This window comes from Rhinolophus sinicus, chromosome 2 (assembly GCF_057876585.1).
Source record: "Rhinolophus sinicus isolate RSI-liver-muscle chromosome 2, RSI-T2T, whole genome shotgun sequence".
Taxonomy (NCBI): Eukaryota; Metazoa; Chordata; class Mammalia; order Chiroptera; family Rhinolophidae; genus Rhinolophus; species Rhinolophus sinicus.
The window spans coordinates 175,621,553-175,641,901 of record NC_142502.1 but is presented as its reverse complement, the minus strand read 5'-3'; the positions used below and the strand labels follow the sequence as shown (position 1 = coordinate 175,641,901).

The following is a 20,349-nucleotide window of genomic DNA, read 5'->3' as shown; positions in this document are numbered from 1 at the left end:
CAGGGATGGCCAGTTTCTCTCTGGGCCTTCTCATCGTCTTCCCTCCACATCTGTCTGTGTCCACACTTCCTCTTCTTAGAAGGACACCAGTTGTATTGGATTAGGGTCCGCCTTCATGACCTCAGTTTAATTTAATCACCTTTGCAAAGACCCTCCCTCCAAATGGGCTTACCTTCTGAATCACTGAGTTAGAACTTCAACGTATGCGTTGGTGGGTGGGGTGGGGAACACAGTTCCAACCGTACGATGATGTCCAGTGTTTTCCAAAACGTGAACCTCAGATGCACGTAGAGCACTTGACTAAAAATGTGAATTTCTGAGTGTCACACCAGATACACTGAATCAAAACCTTGCGGGGGGTGGCTCTGGATTTGGCATTTAAATAAATGAAATGGGCTCCCCAGGTAATTCTGGTCCCCTCTGAACTTCTGGGCAGGGTGGGGGGCGGGGAGAGACGGGTGTAGCCATGGGGATGACAGAGTTCCTTAGTCTGAGCAAAAAGACCTATGTGAGACAAGCAGAGTGATTATAATGCAGTATTTTATCAAGTGACCAACGGGACAGCACAGACCCAGGTACCGTGGTACCTCAGAAGGAAGGAGGTTCCCATGAAGTGGGGGTGTTGGAGAAGCAGACGCAGAGGGCGATGTTTCTCACACCTACCTCTGCCCAGAACTGATTCAAGGCCCAGGATTAGAAATACATGACGACGGGGATGCTGGAAGGTGTGAGGCTCTCTCTATACATATATTGATGTACAAAAACGTATCTCAGTGTTAAGAATCTCTCTGAGCAGTGTATTGCTTTTGTCTCTATCAAAAAGCAAGTTTTTTTTGTTTTGTTTTGTTTTTGGTTTTTTTCTGGAATTCCTGTTGGCTCTCTTGGGATGTGACACTGGTGTCTGACACATTGACACTCAGCAAACGTCTGCTGACTTCAAGGCTTTGAACATTCTGTGTGGTTTGGGGCTGTGGTGGCTTTATCTCTCGGGGGGAAGCGTGTGGCCGACGCGTGTGGCTGGCGGGGAGATTCAGCCCGCGAATAAGACAATGGGTTTGGGCGTTACTGGCGACCTGTGATTCCAGCAGGTGAGTGTTGATGTTATTGTTTTAAGTGACACTCGTCCCACCTGTCTTTCTATACACATATTGATCCCGGCCAAGGAAGATTTGACAGGCGAGCATGTGGAAAGAAGTATATGAGGCCTCTCAGTGAAAAAGAACGTTCGTGAAAATGGCAGGAATCATAGTGGGTCCTGTGGACTTTGAAACTGTGTTCACACTTACCGGCTGGGTGACCTTGGCAAGTTACCTTCTTTCGCTGTGCCTCTGTTTCCTCATCTATAAGACAGGGAGAATAATAATACCTTTGGCATAGTTTTGTGATGCACATTAACTAAGTTAATTATGCAAGGAGTTTGGAAAAGTGCCTGGAATATAAGTATGCAATAAATGGTAGCGATCAATATATTTTTTCCACCTGGGTGATACTCTGGGAATTTGCTTCAAACAAGATAATGTGGCTGTTCTCTAGGGGCTAGGTAGTCACTAACAAATCCATTTGCCGTATTGTGATCTGTATAGCTCAGTGATTTTTCTGTTCTCTGCTCCAAGCTAAGGCAAGAGAGCTTTGCCTCCAGGACTGAAATGAAGCCTCAGCCAGCAGGGTTGTGGCCTTCCTGCAAAGGACAGGGCCATGGGCTGTGTGTGTGTGTGTGTGTGTGTGTGTGTGTACATACACGTGACTCTGTACTCCTTCAATCCCGAGGGGCCTGCGTGTTGTTTAAAGGGTGTTTCTTCTGGCTCCTGGAGGTTCAAGGAGTGTCCGATGCACACGATTCATTCTGCCTCAGTTTCCCTTAGAACCAAGTCGCTGTGCACAGGCCGTGGAGTACGGCCAAGGTGGCTTGGTGCAGTCCACTGTCACTCACCCTTGGCTGGGGCTGCATGTGTGACAGTCCCATGAGAGGAGAGGGCAACATCCCTGCCCTCCTAGGAATAGCACGCTTCTTCTCAAATGTCCCCACTGTCACACTGTCTTGGAGTGAGTTCTTCCTGTGCGTATACTTTAAAATCATGGTGAAATGTTGAATTCAAGGAGAGAAGGAAAAGGCCAAAGAGGCAGAACTCATGGACTCCTATTTGGGGATTAATTCTCTAATCCAATTTTTGGGGTGCAAACAATCTTATAGAAACCCACTAGAGATGATTAATAAAAGCAGAGCTCCCTGAAATTCCCACATGGAATCCGAGGATGTCTCCAAACCCACCTGGAAAACTCCTGCTCTGACGTGGGCGTCCTCCTTGCTTCCTAAGCCTGTTGCCTGCTGCCGGCCTCTGGTCCTGCAGCACCTTCCCTGCAGAGTGGACGGGACAGCATCTGGGAGGGAAGGGACCTCTCCTGCCAGAATTGGGCCAGTTTCCTTTTGCATAGTCACTGCAGACCTGTTGGCTCAAATGCACTGTTTGAACTTGACTTTTCTGCACTCTCCCTGTATCTGACTACCAGCACTCACTGAGACCTGAGCAGGAAAATTGAACAGCTTGATATGTTAATCCAGACTGTCCCTTGGCCAACACTGGTTCCTATTCTCCTTCTCCCTCCCACGTCACTCAAGGGACAGGAGGACAGTGGGAGGGACCAGAAGTGCTGGACATCAGGAAGTGAGGAAGAGCCACAGGTAGGACCCACTGTGGATGGATGGGCTTTGTCAGGGAAGCTTATCAGCCCCGAGTCCCTCTGCCTTTAGACTCGCACATCAGCCTCCAGCCACCCCAATTCTTCTATTATTATTTTAACACCACTTTGGCCCTATTTTTAAAATCTGCTGCGCTTGGGCAATTTTTTCTGACGTCAGCTGACTGCCGGCAACTGCTTAAAAACAAGAATAACCAAATCTTCTAAGGAGTAATGCTGAACCTGCTTCAAACGCAATAAATCACAAAAACCATTGTTTACGATAAGTGGTATCTGATTGCTGTTAGAACCTGTGTTTATTGCTTTTGTGCATTACAGTCTCTTGTAATTTGGACAGCCAGAAATTGTATTCCTTTCTGCAGCACGTAGGAAGGGTTTGTAAGGAGGGAGGCGTCTGTAATTATGCTGCCAGGGAGTGGGGTTGGAGAGCCTCCGAAGAGCATGAAATGCAATTGCCTGTTTCTCATCCAAGGAGCTGTGCATCAGGCTTCCTACTTTTCCAGTTCTTGGGACCCTCCAGGCTCCTTTTGACACCTGGGCAGAGGGGGACAAGCAGGAGAGGCCTTGGTACCACAGTGACCCAGATCGGAGAGCCTCCGGGAGGGAGCAGAGCGTGGAGTAGGTGGGCAGCCGTAGCCCCAAAGGGAAGTGGGCAGATGGTTTTCCCTGGAAATTTCCTTAGATGCCCCTGCAGGCCGCTTGCCTCTGTCTCCCCACCTGACAAGTGCCCCCTCAGCTGTGTTGATGAGGGCTGACTGCAGGGATCCAAGAACAGCGAAGGCAGTATTCCTGGTGCCTCTGTCTGCAAAATTGGAGCAGCTACTTAGCCACAGAGCCTGGATCTTGACACATAAGGTGTATCGTCATCGTTAATCAATGAATCACCAGTTTTGCTTGATTTCTTTGGGGCAGTGTTAAAAAGAGGGCCTGTGATCTGGGGCGTGGTGGGTAAGCCCCCATTCTCAAAACTCAAACATCAGGACTCAGGGAAGGGCGTCAAGTTTCTTTTTCATTGAATTAGACCACACTCCATCTGCCCTCACTGTGTTTGCTTCCCCGACCTGGAAGGCTCCTTCCCGCCTAATTCATCTGGGTGGGACCCACCCAGCCTTCACGTTCCTCTGCTTCCATCAGAGTCACCCCTGAACTCGCTCCTCCTCCAATGTCCTCAATTTCAGTAGGATTTCACCACCATCCCCCAGTCTCTCCAGCCTAAAAGCTGACATTCATCCTAGACACCTCTTTCCCTCCCCTCACCCCCCAGTGCTAGCTCAGCACACAGAAGGTGCTCGTTAATGAACTCTATGGCCAGTCAACTGCCAAGTCTTATCAAAACTGCCTCCTCACCGTTTTCTCTACATCATCCCCCTTCCCCACCCCTGCCATCACTGCCCTGGCGTGGTCCCTTAGCTGTTCTCGACTGGACGCCCTGCCAGACCCCCGGCACTCTGGGACCTGGTGTGAGGGGCCATAGCTCGGTCTCTGGCACCCCCACCTCATTGCTGCCATTCCCCCGTCGCCTGTTTTGCTCCATTTATCCCAACTCCCTCTCAGTTCCGGAACACACCTGACAACTTCCTGCCTCTGTCTTCATTACTAGGGTGGTTTTCTCTGCCTAAAATGTCCTTTGCCCCTTCTTCGCCTGCCTTCCCTGCTTTGGAGACAGCTCAGGCACCACAGCCTCACAGGAGCCTTTCGCAACTATGGCGTTGGGCCTTGGAGGCCCCCGTCTCTGCTCCCACATCTCCCTGTGTTTTTCCCTGTGATTGCTTTTATCACAATTATAATAAACTGCAAGTGCCTCCCCTTCATGGCAGGAACACTGTGCTGTGAGTCGTAATGTCCCCAGCACCTAGCACCCCCGGCCCACGGAAGGTGCTCCATAAACCTGGGTCTACAGAGAACTTGCACTAATGCTCAGAGAGCACGTAGAGGGCAGAGTTCAGTTAAGTACCGAACTGTGCACAACTGTGTGTTAGAGCAAGTGCATACACGGCTCGCCAAGAAGCCACACCTCTGCACAGCAGAGACACCAAGGACCCTGCACAGCCCGTGGGTCAGTCCATCCTGTCTCCCCTGAGGCCCAGCACTCACCCAGGACAGGACTCGGCCTGAGAAGTCCCAGCTCTGGATCTCCCTCCATGGAGGCTCTGTGAGCCAGTGAGTGAGCGAGCCCTGGAGAAGCCTGGCCCCACGCGGTGACTGATATTTATCTCCCACAAAGGATGGCACTAGTCAGGCGTGCTTTACTGAAGAGGTAAATGATCGGTCTTGATTCGCAGGCTATGAGTTCTGGTCTGAGTGCCCAAGCCCGGGCCTTAAGAAACACAGAGCTGGATGGCAGGGTTCCCTGGGGCCCCTAGTGCTTAGAAGGACTCTCTGAGGCTCCTGGACTTGACCTTCAGGGTAACATATGGATCCCTCCTGCCCTGCCAAGCCTGGCCATCAGAGGAAGCGGGGAGAGAAGGCTAGGCAGGGCCCCACTTCCAGAAGACCCTCGCTTCTGGGGCTGTGGGCACCTACCTACTGGGCTGACTGGGAGCAGCTGGTCAGACAGCCCCCTGCATGCAGCCCAGCAGTTGCATTTGTCAAGGCCAAGCATCAGTTTCAAGATTAGTTCGTAACAACAAACCTCCCATTATTCTCTCTCTCTCTCTCTCTCTCTCTCTCTCTCTCTCTCTCTCTCTCTCTCTCTCTCTCTGTTTCTCTCTCTCTCTCTGTCTCTCTCTCTCTCTCACACACACACATACACACACACACACACACACACACACACACACACACACACACTCGAGAATGCTAAAGAAGCAAAGCGGACCTGTTCCCTCTCTTCCTCCTCCCGCCTCCCCCCGCAGACCCTCCGGGGTGATGTACATAATTTGGGCTTTTGTGCTACTGCTCAGCAAGCTGGATTATGACATCGGCCTCTGTGGTCTTGCCAGGGAGCCCCATGACCATTGGTGGCTTTGTCTCTACGGAGAACTCATACAGTCTGACTTACAAACAGCTGATTTCCTGGCAAACTTTTTGGAACTTGAGCTGCTCACAGTGAGGGCCTGAGAAGTGGACCCTCAGGCGAGTTGGCCAGTTAGCAAATCGGCGGGGGCCCTGGTCTGGTCTCGGCCCCGGGGAGGCCAGGGAGGACTTAGTGTGCAGGACCCCTGCTTCCAAAGCCTGCAGGGTCTGGTCTGGGGTGTCCTGGGTACAGAACCAAGTCTCCCTCCCTACGTGTATCCACGCTTATGGCTCTGAAGTGGACAGAGGGGTGTTAGGGAGGGGGAGGCAGAGGGGCTGGGGCAGGCTGGTGTCTGATGTGCCCTGTTGTCACACAGAGAGTGCAGGGCTGGCCCCTGTGTCAGTTGCCCAGCAGAGCTGAGGCCACAAAGTCCACAGGGAGGAAGCAAGCAGGGAGCAGACTGCTGGGTGAGCTTCTACGTGCCATGGCCTGGGCAAGGCCCAGGAGTCCCCCTTCTAAGTCTCTCTCTTCTGGCCGAGGGGCCTGCTATCTGCAGACTTCTTTTTTCTTTAAACTTAGAAACATAGCAATTTGACAGAAAAAAAATTTAAATCCAATTAATATATTTGAAATTATCGGCCTTTCCAAATTCATCTCCCGCCTTTTCAATGTGCAGACACAGAGTGGATACTGGACTCTCGTGGTTCTCGTTTCTCTCCCAATGGGATGCTACTACCATGTCTCCATGTGTCGAGAGTCCGTACCAGGGGCTCGATGGCTACTCGAGGGGCCCTGTTTCCAGGACTGAGTTTGCTCACCAGCTCCCACCCTGAGAAAAGCACTTTAGTGCAACACCTCCTTCCCTCAGATATACTTGGCTTTGCATTCTTTGAGCTTTTGTGAGGTTAAGGCTATGGAAGGCAAAGTAGGTGTTTTGCTTTCCCTCAGACTGTTAGGTTCAAATCCTGACTCTCTCAACTACTACATGGACAAGTCATTTTTTACCTCTGTGCCTCAGTTTATTTATGTATAAAATGGGTGTGATACGAATACCTGTCTCAGAGGATTAATGTGAGGAGTAAATGAGAGAATGTGTGGCTCCTAATAAAGATGCAGTAAAGGGTAGGATAGAAATTGTAATTATGGTAAATACTACTGCTATTCATATGACTGTTGCTACTGTTACTATTATTATTATTATTGTGGGGAAGCAGACGGGTTCAGTGGGCTGGGGGCTTATTTCCCTGGCATACCTGGAGCTTTCAAGAACGTCCAATTAACTACTGCAGGCTCCAGCCTCAGGCCAGAAGCTCCTTGCCCCAGCCCCTCAGTCGTGGGTCTCAAATGAAGGCGACCTCAGAGGTGGCCTATGACACCTTTTCTCATAGCACCTTGACCCTTTAAGATTTGCATAAAATGCTCAGGGGGGTTTCACTTTGACATATTTTTCTCACTCAACCACCTCGTTGAGGGTGAGGTAGGCCTCAAGGGAGAGATGAGCATCTGGCTGTCTGGACCACCAGGACCAGAAATCAGGGAGGCACTTCCTTCCTCCAGGAGATATTCCGGGTACTCCAAGACCTTCTTCTCTCTGTCTGATGACCCCCACTTTCCTGATTTGGGCTTGTATTTCTGCTATTTCCTTGGCCTGGAAAGTCAACCTCAGAAATCCTGCTGAGGTCCAGGCAGACCTCATGTTTCCCAGGAAGCCTCTGCGTGTGGGCTCCCTCAGGCCCAGTCCCCAGCGCAGCCCTCCTGGGGTGCCATGTCCCACACCTTACCATCCTCTGGCCTGTGGCGGTGCCTGACACACCTCTTAGCCCCTCACTGGACATCGTCTGTTCTCAGCTATCACTCCCCACCCCAGACCAGAGCTACCCACCCAGCCCATGCCCCTGTCCTGGGCCCTGGGCCATCACCTGCCCTCTGCAGTCACCCCCAGCTCTGACCCACCCCACAGCTCTGACCCTTTCTTCTCCTACCCCCATATCATGAATCCGGTGACCATCTTCCAAGAGAGTATATCTGGGTGGTGTGTGGAGCCATAACTCCCAGACCAAGTCCTAAAACAACCAAAGTATCCCATCCCCTTTGAGCACTCAGCATTGCGGTTTTATATTAGTAACTCCGGGTGGCAGGGAAACAGCCTGGTCTGTGAGCCTAGCAAGGGCCACTGCTGCCAGGCAGCGTGTGGAGGAGGAGCTTGTCTCCGGGAGTCCTGCACACAGTACCCTAAGATGCACTGTCTGGGCCCAGGGCTGTCTTGAAGCTCCATGGCAACCTGTGCTCAGAGGCTCCAATAGAACCTGCAGCCGTCAGGCAGGGATGGGCCTCCCTGGGTACACCGTCCCTGTGCCATGCCCTCTGCTGCTGTCAGGCCTGACCGTCCACTCCCAGCCCTCCACCCAGGACACTTTTTTCAGCCAGCTTCAGCTCTCACCTCCCCAGCTTTTGAGATCCCAGGGCCTCTGCCCCCCTTCCTCCTCCTCCTGGGCATTCTCACCTGCTGGCTCAGCCGGGAATATGCCTTCTGTGGTGTCTGTTAACTCCCTACAGGCCAGTGTGCCATGGCCTCTGGACAGCTGCTGCGGCCCCCAGCCAGTCCAGGCCAGCCCCACAGCAGGACCGGGCTTGGGCCCAGGACTGGAGTGTCACCCTCCCTAAGGGCTGTTAGCAGAGGGGTGTCAACACTTTTGAGTATTGCCTGCCTGGGAGCAAAGCCAGGTAAGGGAGACTCAGGGGGAGCAGGATGGGGCTGAAGGCGTCCCCATCTTGTTGTAGGGGCTCAGTGGCCACTTGAGGGGAGGGCGAGGCCTCCATCAGACAGACTCCAGCCCAGGCAGGGCCAGTCCCCTTGAAATGGGGAACTGGGTGGGGGTGTGCACTGTGTTGATTTTCTAACGCTTGCCCGCTGCAGTTTCACGTGATCCAGGGCAAGTGCCTTCACCTCCCAGAACCTCAGTTTCCTCATCTGTGCAATGGAAGGTCTAGAGGGAAAGAAGCCTGCAGGAGCCTTTCAGTCTGGCCTTCTGTGACTCATTGAATACTTACAACAAAAACATGGGCTTGGAGCTGGGCAATGGAGAGGGGAACAAAGCACGCCTTGTTTGCTTGTGTTGGAATCAAGGGGTGGACTCGCTGGGATTTCCCACCGTTTACTGGAGGTCAAGGCCAGGGCACTGCCCTGACTCCTGTTTCCTCGGTTCTGAGACCATGAGACCAGTAGAATTCACTGGGAACGGGAGATGGCAGGGATTAATTACACAAGTCTTTTCTTTCAGTGGACTTGGTACGAGTACACACCTCGACTCTTTAGGGAGATACGAACTTCTCTCCTGCAGCGTATGAAAGTTTCCCATGCTTTAAGGTCACTTTTTCATTTTTTTTTTTCCTCAGGATAACACAAATCTTTATTATAAATATTTCTGTATTTTAGCAAATGAACCATACCCAGTAATGAGATCCCCAAATAAAGTTCAATTCATTTTCATCTTTTTTTCCTCCCTAAATATTATTGCTGGAAATGTTACATTATCATAAACCAGGGTTCAGGCTGCAGATAGGGTTTTAACAACTGTCATTTTTCTCTGGGTACAAATCCTGATTACTACCCACATTTTACAAAGACCCATCTCCCTCACTCCAGTGTTTTCTTTGTACGTATTGTTCTTTGCTGGATACACAATTCAAATGATGAGAGTTAGGAGAGTTTATGATGGAGCGTTCCTGTGGCCTCTGTCCCTCTTCCCTGTGGCCTCTGTCCCTCTTCCCTGCCAGCCGTCTGGCACAGGGAGCCTGAGGCAGGGGTGTGTGTAAGGGTAATGTGGGAGGGGGCTGATGCAGGGGCTCCTTTGGCAATCCTTTCCCAGTTCTGGAGAAGGCTCTGGCCCGAGTCCCCCTGGCTGGGCCCTAGCGGCAGGAGGAAAGATAGCGGGCTCCTACATGGCACCCGTGGTGGTGAAATTCATGTTTTGGAAGTTTCCACGTAGACTTCCTTCCCCTCAACCATGTCGCAAACCACGAGCAGGACCGATACTCTGGCTTTACAAAGGGGGGTTCAAAGACCTTTTCCCTGGTTCACTAAAGCTGCATGTGTACACTGCCCTCCAGGCCTGTGTGTGGACATCAGGGCCAGCGGGACAGTCAGGCCCAGGCCCAGTGGCTGCTCCTCTCCACCTCCTCCCTGGTACCTGCAAACACCACCCTGTGGCCTTTCTGCAAAGCCCCTCCCTCATTTGCTCCCAGGCAGTGTATGGGTTAAGAAACTGGCTTTGGACCTGATAAATCCGTATTTGAATCCCACTTACGAGCTGGGTAACCTTAGGAAAGTGCGTTCGTGTCTGCGTAAGATCCTTCACCTGTAAAATGGAGTTTTGTAATAACTACGACCAAGTTGGGAGGATGGAATTAGGTAAAATGTGTCAAGCACTTTATCCAGTGCCTGGCACCCGTAGGTGTCCTGTAGGTCAGGGAGAACTGTGTCTATCTTCATTCCCACCCGTACTTCCTCTAGCTTCTCCTCTGGGTCTTCTTCTCCCTGTCACTGTTACGCCTGCCCTCCGACCCCCCGCAAAGCCCTAACTTTCTTTTATTTTAACTGTGTTGGGTAAATCGCCCATGCCTCTTTTCCATGGCACATTGGATGTAAGGGAACATCCTCTGCGTGACCAGGCATTGTCCACCAAGCACTTTACAGGCAGCCTCCTCCCACAGCTAAAAGTGGGAACTACTTATATCCCCATTTCCTAGGAGGAAACACAGGCTCCAAGAGTCCAAGCCAATCGCTCATAGACATACAGATAAGTGTCAGAGCTAGGACACAAGGCTCTGTTGAGTTTCAAAAGCTGCTCTCTTAACCAGTAAAATGGAGTTTTGTAATAACTACGACCATTTATTATGCAGTGATGCCTGGAAGCCCAGGGGTTCCGTGGAGGAAATTAGGATGTTTGGCCCTGAACTAAATGACCAAACGTTGCGCTGTTTGCGGAGGTTGTGCTCCTGCTTTTCACGGTCATTCTCATCCATTAAACTTGCCGTGGTCATGGTCTTCCCTGAAGCCACAGCACCCCCCTCCACCTTCTGTGGACCTGCTTGTTAGAATTGTGTGCAAAGGAAGTGTTCATAGGCTATAAACAAAGGTGCTGGGGCTTTCCTGGGAGCAAAGAGCTTCTGCATTGTGATGCCATCGTGTTTGCTTGTTCTAAGGCTCTGTTTGATTGCTTCTTGACCTATAGCTGTGCTTGGGAGAAATGAACAATGTCTCTTCCTTATTTCTGGACAGATTGGAGATCTTTTGCAGTTTTTTGAAATCTGATCAGAATAAAAAGAAAAACGCTGTTTTGCAAGGTTGGATAGTCATCCAAGTGGGGTAGGAAGGTGAGGCAGGCATTCCCACAGAGTGGGCTGGTTACCCCAAAGGGTCCCAAGGTCCTGGAGTGCAGGAGGAGAAACCAGAGGCCCAGGCCCTGGGGAGAGGGTTTGGTCTCTTCCAAACAGCCCTAAGTCTAGACCCCCAGGTTTTATTCCTGACTCCAGTGTCAGCTGTCTTTAGGTGGCATCAAGTCATCTACCATCTCTAGGGGCCAGGCTGCACATCTGTAAAATGGGCGTGTGGCAGTCCCCCCACAGCCCCAATTAGAGTAAACTCTACCCCTCAGGGGCAGCAAGTGCCATGCAGATGTGCGGACTTGTTGGATAGACTTGGCTTTGTGGTTGCCGTCATCACAATCCCCAAAGAGTTGACCCCATGGGCAGGTGTCAGAGCTGTCTCCGTGGAGCCTTAGAACCCGTGCACTTGCCCCTCAAGGTGGTTATGGACATTTGGTGAGGACGGAGGATGCTTTCCAAAGCCTGAGGCCAGAGAGGGAGGGCAGAGGCATTCTGAACTGCCTGGCATTCAACTTTCACTGGTTCCTTTCCCAGCCCCGATTTGCATTTTGTTCAGCAAACTCCGAACTGGGAAAGCTTGCCGCCTGGGTGCCTGTGGGTAAGAAGAGCACAGCGCATCTGGGGTGGGTGGGGGCAGAGGGCCCACATTTCACAGGAGAGCAGAAAGGGGGCCTAAGTATTCTCCAGAGTGCGTTTTCGAATCCGTCTTATGATCCTCCCTCCATTCTAAAGCAAAGAACATAAATGCTAAACTATGGTTCTTGCCAGTGCTGATAAGGAAAACTAGTGAATGCTGGAGTCTCATTAAGAAAATCCTAAAATTTTAGTCTTATCACCACTGCAACATAATACAGTAAGTATGTTAATTCTAACCTCCCTCTGCTCCCCCGCCCCCTGAAATCCCTTTCAGCGAAGGCTGGCAGAATGAACTGCCACTCCTGCTACAGCCTGAAGTCCTGTCTGACTCGAATTTGTCCCCTTGCCTCAGCGTTATGGAGTGAATCTGCAATGTGAGTGGACAGGGCTTTGCCCCCTCACACCTCCAGCTGCCTCTGCAGTTTTTCAGTTCAACATCGTCTAAATCCCTACTGTGTGCAGGGTCCGGCAGCAGGAGCTGTGAAATGCCAGAGTCTAGCTGAGTTCATCTCTTTGCAAGAGCCAATGAGCTGAGACGGGAGCACTGATTTATAGGCCAAGCCTGCCAGCCGACCTTGTCCCCAGCAAAGACTCATTTCAACAGGCTTCTCGTCCAAGTGATTATTCGCTGTTTGTACCGCTTGCACTTGGCAACAATTCTACAATTCCTGTTAGCAAGAGGAAACGGGAACCTTGAAGTAAGTACTGATCTCGTAAAGAGATGATTCGTGGAGGAAGGCTTCTGCCTCTTTCGGGAGCTTGCCTGGACACCTCCAGCCCTGCTCTGTAATGATAATGAACTTTTTTACTAGCATGCTTTACCCGTCTAAATGCCTTCCCCATCGGGGGTATTTTTTTCTCGCCATGACACCTCATGAGGTAGGTAGAGTTGACTCAAGTGCCAGAGAAGGGAGCTGGGGCCAGAGAGGTGAGATGACTGCTCAGTACTGCACTTGGGAGTGGCAGAGCCCGCCCAAAGCCAGTGCCCAGCTCCTCGTCTGCATCTCTTTCCACCACACTAAACCGTAAGCTGGCCGGCCGAGAGGGCAGAAGAGCTTGCCGTGACACAGGTGCCAGCGGGCCTGCTGGGCTCCATGCCGAAGCTGGTGCTCAGAGGGGCTGAGGACCCGGGAGATGCTGTGCTACCCGGACACACAGGAGGTGCCCCGGGGAGAAGCCGGGCCACGGCTGCCGAGTCACGGTGACAGATGTTCGCGGCTGACGGGTGGGTGCTCGTGCGTGTGCTTGTGCCAGGGTGGCTGTGCTGCTGGCAGGCCAGCGGGCCAGGCGTCACATGTCAGCAACATGATCTCGCACAGTGAGACTGAGGGGAAACGTGCCCGCCGGTATCTGTGGTCTTCAACTCGGAGGGGGGCTGGGGGCCGGTACAGGAGCGGGCAGTGTCAGGAACCTCTCTGGTTCTGTCTGACCCGTTCCTTTGCTGGCCTTGCCACCTTTTTCAGAATAAGCAGTGCTGGGTGTCCTTCCCAAGACCCCATAAGAAAGCCATGTTTAAAAGTCAGTTTCTGAAGGACTTTGCAGTGAGAGGAGCACATTTGGTACAAAAACGTTCCAGGAAAACAAAAGCCTCCCAGTTTCCAAGCTTCTCAGCAAAAGAAGTGGGAAGGCATTTTCAGAGGAAGGGGGTGGAAGGAAGGAGGCAATTTTTATTTCCTAGGGATCTTATTTGAAAGTAATTGTGTTCCCTATCATTTTTTTTCTTCAAGCCCTCTCAGACTTTGGTTCTCAGCTGGGTGACGTAGAGATCTCCAAAATTTGCTGGCATTCTGGCCTGTAAGAATACACACTGTCACTTTTAATGACTGGGATTTGTTTTTAAAAGATTTCCCTGAGCCAGTCGAGCAGCCAGGTGCTGCCACAGTGCTGGTCCCGAGGAAGGGAGGCCAAGCTCATGACTTAGGGGGACCAGCAGCTAAGTATTCCGTCTAGACACGGAGGAGGGAGGAGAAAACCAGAGGAGACTGGGGCTCTGAGAACTGGAGAAGGCCCGGCCTGTGCCTGAATGAGAAGAACCCTCCCTTTGTTCCACTGCCCCCTGCTTGTCCCTGAGCCTGGCCCCGCAGGAGGTCAAAGGAGACTTCTGGGGCTTGGCCTGGAGAATTCCTTTCTTTTCTTGCTTCGGCCTGCCATTTGGCTTCAGATCATGACATTTCTGTGAGATGCTGTCAGTGCCTTGGTTTGAGGATAATGTCTGTGTACCCAGGTCCCTTGGCCAAGAAGAAATGGTGCCTGGGGCCTGCTGGCATCTGCTCCTGCCCTGTGTCTCTTCCCCTTGCATATGACCAGCAAATGAGGGACAGTTCCTTCTCCCAGGCAGTAGGGCAGAGCTAAGCGGGAGGTGATGGGTTAGGCCTAGGACCCCAGTCCTGAACGTGAGTGTGAGGCTGTGACTCAGCTTCAGCCTGGCCCGGCAAGGGTAAGGTACAGACCCAGCATGGCTAGCCTCACTCCTCTGAAACTTAGTGATCAAATCACCACGAGCTCCAGCCCCTGCCCCGACCCAGAGGGGCGCCTGCAGAGCCAAGGCCCACCATCTATTTTTAGAAAGCTATCAGGTGCACAGGACGCCCAGTTGCCTTTTTCCACCTGTTTGGGGTCATTATAGAGATCCTGTGTCTCTGCCACAGGCCCTGCCCATTCTGCCATTAGAGTTTCACTGCGGCCAGAGCAGCCACTAAGCTCCCTCTCAATATAACCCAGCCATCAATCTGGCCTTGCCTGGCCGTGGCACATGAGTCACTGAGATCCTTGGGCCCACAGTCACTTTCCCTTTGGAAGCACAGATGTTGGACACTAACGCTTGCCCTTCTCTGCTTCCACGAGAGGGAGTTTTCAAAGGTCAGAGGGAAGTTGTCAAAGTCAGTTCAGGAAGAATCTTGACGTTGGAGCCCACCATGAGGTGTGTTGATCCACTGAGCAGAAGGTCCTGGAGTCTTTGTTCTGCCAGGAAGGTGCGCAGTGTATGCAGCCAAGCCCCGGGTGCACGGTGGAGTTTATTACTACCAGGGGGAGCTGTGGGCATTCAGAGAAGATTCGTAGAGGAGATGGTGTGTGAGCTCATCTTTGACGGACAGGCTGGCTTTGGTCAGGGAATGTGGGAGGGGAGGTGTCCCAGGCAGAGGGAACCTCAGAAGCTGCACTCTCCGCCTAGAAGTGGGAAAACCCGAGGTGTGACAGGAGCCTCAGGAGACAGTGGGGCTAGCACACAGGACTCAGGGACAGCAGGAGAAGGGCCTGGGGACAGTGTGCCAGGTGATCTGTTTGGACATGATCTGATGGATCAAAGCCACTGAGGGTCAGAGCAGGGGGAGGCAGAGGAGCATGGCAGTGTGGTGCCAGCTCGCTCCCTGCTGCCAGGATGACGTGGGGTCTTCCTGGTCACGGAGCAGCAGCAACAGCTTTGGGGGCAGCATTTGCAGTCCCACCCTCCACACCCTGTTCACAAATCCCGAGAGTGCAGTGAGCTGGCACTGCCTTGACAGCTCCCAAGAGCCTGCTGTTGACATTTGTGGGGACAGAGTCCCAGAAAGCAGTTTCCAGGCTCTCGGCTTCATGTGGAAAGGTGCTGGCTCGGGTAGTAGATGGTCATCAACTGTGACTAGTTGGCCATCAGCTGTTACTGGTTAGCCATTAGTCACTCATATAACTGCCGTGGCTAAGCTAGCAAGCGGAGTGCGGATTGTGGATTGTGGATTGTGGATTGCAGAGAAGCGGATTGCAATTAGCAAGGGGTTAGTTGTTGGCAGAGAAGTGGGCTGACGGCAGGTTGTGGATCGTGTGGCTCCTGCTTACTGTGTCTCCAACCCAGCCACCAGCAAGAATATAGTGGTATGATTCCCCTGTGTATGGCTCCGTGGGTGTTCCTTTTTGGCCTCACCATGTCCTGCATTCTTATGTGGAGAGCGGGACCAGAGACCCCGCATGACACCCTGCATGACATCATCTCTTCCCAGCATCATGCTCAGGGACATGTTGGTAGCTCCAAATCGAAGTGGGGGTATTTATACAAGAGCAACAAATGCTATAAATCAGGGTCTACCTAGTTTTATCTCTTTGTTCGTTTTGTGTTCCCCCCCACGCCCCCACCACCAGAGCTGGCTGTTGAAACACTTACCAGCATAGCGCTGGGCAACGGGGAGGCTCTAAAGGGACTTCCGCTGAGGAATAATTGTGGGATCTCAGTGACACACTGACCTGGCAGAGTGCCTCTGTGGACCTGTGTTGTCCCCTTCCCTGTTGAGCAGGCTGGAGGGTGGGAGTGGGGACAGTCCCCCACCAAGAGAGTTGAGCAGTTTCAGCCATTTGTGGGCCAATTCTGAACCGAACTCCTTAACCTGGACTCCCAAGACCTTTGACAGACACTCCTCGCTAGGAGGAAACATGGTGCTTCCTACCTTTCCACTTCCTCCCCTGAGCAGGCTCCACCCCAGCCTTGGCTCCTTAAATGGAACCTGCTTCTCCCTGCACGCGTGGTATGTGTCACCCCTCCCTCAGCCCCTCAGCTCACCCCCAAGTGGGTTTTATTTAGACCCTGTGTCTTGGGCACTGAAAGCCCTGGCCAGGGCCTGGCCCTTAGGGCATGCTCAGTGAATGCACACCTGTCTGTAGCTCTCTGACCGCATGCTGGCAGAGCGTGAGAGCCGGGATGGGGAGGGTCTGCCTTTTCTGGGGTGGGCGGTGGAACTTGCAGACAGAGAAAGCATCTGAGCAGGGCTTTCTTTCTTAACGGCGTGTCTAGTTAGTCCTGACGACACGATGAAAGCACCAGGATTTGTTCTGTGCTTTAGAATCACAAAGCTCTTAGCCCACAGGATCTACCCAACAACCTGGGAAAATGAGTAGCATTCCTGTTTTAGAGGTGAGGAAACTGGGGCCAACAGGTAGACCGCTAGCCTTAACCCTGACTCCTGGGACCCTACGTCCCAAGCTAGCTCCCCGAATGGAGGGCTTCAGATCACTCATCCCAAATAAACTCAGACAACAGGAGCTGCCCAGCCTCCACAGGAGATCAGGGTACAAGACCTGACTCCAAAGACCAGTCTGCAAACCCTGTGACCACCATCCCTCCGGGCCTTGCTTCTTAAAAATGGGCTTTTGTGGCGGTGATGAATACACGGATGCATTTGTTGTTCATTTGGGAAAAGAAAAACCTGGCTTCTTAGAGCTGTTGTATTTTATTTTTCTGTAAAGCGGAAATTAATTTTAGTCTTTCTTTTTGGTTTAAAATGTTGTTCTTTGCTTTTTCTGCCCTACAATTTAAAAGGAAACATTTGTCTGTTGAGAAAAGAAATGATAATTATAGGCTAAGAATTGTTTCTATTCTGATTTGAAAAAGTGACACAAAAAAAAGTTCCATCGCACAGATGGAGCCCTGCTGACAGAGAGCGTTTGACAATGGCGCCCCAGGCCGGTTTGGGGCACAGAATGATACTCGAGGTAGATTTGGGCTCTAGTAGGGTCCGGGCTGGGGGCTTTTTCCAAGGCTGGTCTCCATTTCCGATTCTAGTCTGTAGTCCCTGTGGGGTCTGAACACTGCATCCTCCACGTGTTTTGCCAGTGGGAGGAAGGAAGGACCGGTCAGTTTACCTGTGAGTTGTGTGGCCCCTGAGCCATGTGGACGAGGCCAGGTGCTCCAGAGGCACCTACCTTTATTCCTTTAGCCACGAGTTTTACCTCTCAGCCTTACAAAATTAGAATTGTTCCAAGTCCTTCGATCAATAAAGCAGGAAACTGATTAGACTGTGAAATTAAACTAATAATGTCACACTATTAACCCTCGATCAATGGGGAAAGAGCTCAAAGTGAAGGCTATTTCCTAAATCCATATTACCCTTTGGATACATGTATTTACTTTTTAGAGGAACTCCTAGGAGTGCACGCATCCCCCGGGCCCCTTTCTTTCCCAAAAAATGCAGTGCAGTGCTACCTGATGTGTGTAGTGGGAGGTCACGATAGGTCAAGGAGAGCCAAAGCTGCAAAGGATAGAGCAGCCCCTTGGGTGTTGAGGGGCTGGGGGGGGCCTTAGTGCTTCTGCTGCATGTGTGATCCCACCCTCAGCTGCTGCTTGTCACCAGGATCTCCTCTTTGGGGTTAATGCCACCCCCATCCCCCATAACCAGACTGGGGACTCAAGTATGTAGCTCTGGCCAGAGAATTGCATGTGACTCCTGGGTTCACACCACCGCCAGGCACACTGCAGTATGGGGTGGTCTTGGTCCTTCTCATTCTCCTTCCTCTTCCCCGTATTACGCCCCCTTCCTCCCCAACCATAGGCTGATTGGAGGTAGTAAACATACTTGAGAGTGAGGGGCACTCATCGGGGCTGTTTTCTGATATGTCCTGATCACTGTCAAGGGTCAGCTTGGACGTAGAGTAGAGTTCTTATCTAGAAACAGTCTTCAGCTGGGACCAGCCTCCACCTGCAAACCTGGCTCTGGGGGCTCATGGACACTGAGCTCAGCCTCTCTCCCCCTGAACTGGTCTGTCAGTCAGGACAGCCTCCTGAGACAAGCTGGGTGGCCAGCAGTGCAGACTGGGCTTCCATCACAATACAGCAAAGGCTCAGTTGTCACAGTGTCAGCTACCGTATCTCAGGTGTGGCCAAGTTCTGAGAGGCCCTACCTCTCACTCGCCTGAGAGCTGAATGTGGGCCCAGCTGGGCCTCCAACATAAGCATCAAGACCAGCTGAACTACAGCACTTTAGTCTTTCGAGCTCTTTCCATATGCTTTGCCCTTCATAACCTAACCATGCAGAACAAGGAAGGTAGGTGTTATTGCCCCCGCTTCAGGGGTGAACACACTGAGGCTGAGTGATTGAGGGACTTGTGTGGTCACCCAGATAAAGAAGACACAAGGCCAGCTCTAGAACCCTGGTCCAGAGCCTTCGGTCGCCTGAGTTCTCTCTAGGAGACTATTCGAGAATTAGCCAAGTCTTGGTCCTTCCCTGGCTTTGCCCCTGAAGAGGAGTGAGCACACCTTTCCCATCATCCCTCCCTTGGCTTGTCCTCCTCCAATACCTGTCAGTTCCGTCATGGTGCAATGTTGCCAAGGATCAGACCCCCCCCCAAAAAAAAAGTGGGGATGGTATTTAATAACTAATTACCCTAATGATCCTGCAGAAATTCTGGAGACCTGGTTTAGGAGAGATGTCAATTAGAGCCATCTGCACGGTGAATAAAGGAGCCCTACCCCAGCTGTACTGTTGAAACATGTTAGCGTTTTCCTACCAGCGGCCATATGGTACTTAACGAAAGTGAATTGTTCACACTGCACAACCCGTGCCTCCTGATGAATACCAGCATTTTGTTTTGGAAAATAGTTCTTCAGTCGTGCGGAATATTTTTCAATGCGATAAGTAGCAAATTGGAAGCCGGCAAGCCCTTGAATGCAAACGGACTTGCATCACCTCAAGATGTTCTTCCCTGCATCCCAGCCCCAGCCCAGCCCCCGCATCCCACCTGTGTCTAGTCCTTAGCATCTGTTTCTGAGTCTGCTCAGGAGCGCTGAAGCCACCCAGGGCGCTTGCCCCACCCCACCTTAGTGTTTCCAGTTGTGTGAAATTGGAAGCAGGTCTGAAGCTCTGTACAGTGAGAGCACTGAGCTCCGTCGGGAAGGGCACAGAACATTGGGCAAAAGTCCCCCAAGAGCTGGGAAGTAGCACAAGATCTTTCATTGCTTTTGTGGCTTCCAGGAAGGGTTAACTTTCTATTTGCGACCTGTTCCTTTTAAGAAGTGCAAAGCTCCTGTTGACACCTGGATGCACAGTGAGGTGGAGGAAAAGTGTTTCTGGGGCTCAGCAGAACTGCCTGAAGCCTCTCTCCTCCTCACCAGCACAGACGAGGCCTCCAATCAGTAGTGATCGAAAGTCGTTGCCACCTGGTGGTCAGTCCCTGACCTGTTCCCAGATACCTGGGCCCAGGTGTGGCCACCCTGTGTGGCGTTCACTGAGAACAGGCACGTTTCAGAAGCAGACCATTGCCAAGATCAGGCATATGTTGTGCCAGGAGGAAAGCTGGTGACTGCTCTGAGTTGCCCCACCCACCCACGGCCAGGTCATGCTGGACAAGGGGACCCTGCACTCCCTCTTGGGGCTCTGTGCCCTGGGGGAGCTGAAGGCCCAAGGCTGCCAGGAGGAAGCTGTTTCGTTGCAATCTGCTCTGGGAGCAACAGGATTTCATTTGCTGGCAATGTCTGTTTTGGAACTTTCCCTAGAACCGAAGTCACTTACTAGAGCTTAATGGAAGGCAAGATTGACTAGAGTTAGTGATACACAAGATCTACGGCGAGATCTGAGACCCCAGATTGTGTTCCACAAAACCATGGTCCCATAAATCTCCCTTATTTCCACTTCGGCAGCGACTGATCCCAAGTTACAATAATGATCCTAAGTTCAGCCAAACACGTCCTTAAAGGAAATCCTTCTGGGTGAAAAATAGCAGACATGTGCTCATGTGGGTCCCTGATCGGCAGACTGCATCATTTGCTTCCTACATCTATGCCCTGGGTATTTCCTCATCCTCATTGACACCTGGTACCATAAGACATGTGCCTGAAAGAACCAAGTCACGGTGACTCCTAGGTGGCCATTTCAACAAGGTGACCAAGGCCCAGAGCAGCCTCTGTCGCCTGCTGGTGAAAGGGACCTAGAGCA

At 51.9% G+C, this 20,349-nt stretch overlaps 1 protein-coding gene across 5 annotated transcripts in view; it reads left to right on the top strand.

Annotated features, from left to right (window-relative positions):
* KLHL29 (kelch like family member 29) overlaps positions 1–20,349 on the top strand; it is a 293,337-nt gene that overhangs the window by 108,889 nt on the left and 164,099 nt on the right. The window contains exon 1 of one of the 5 annotated variants that reach the window (XM_019757417.3): positions 12,159–12,375. The exons of 3 other annotated variants lie outside the window; for them this stretch is intronic. The gene's annotated coding sequence lies outside the window, so the exon portion shown is untranslated. Of the gene's footprint in view, positions 1–12,158; positions 12,376–12,536; positions 12,903–20,349 lie in introns of those variants that run through there. One more of the 5 variants, XM_019757575.3, reaches the window with a different exon arrangement.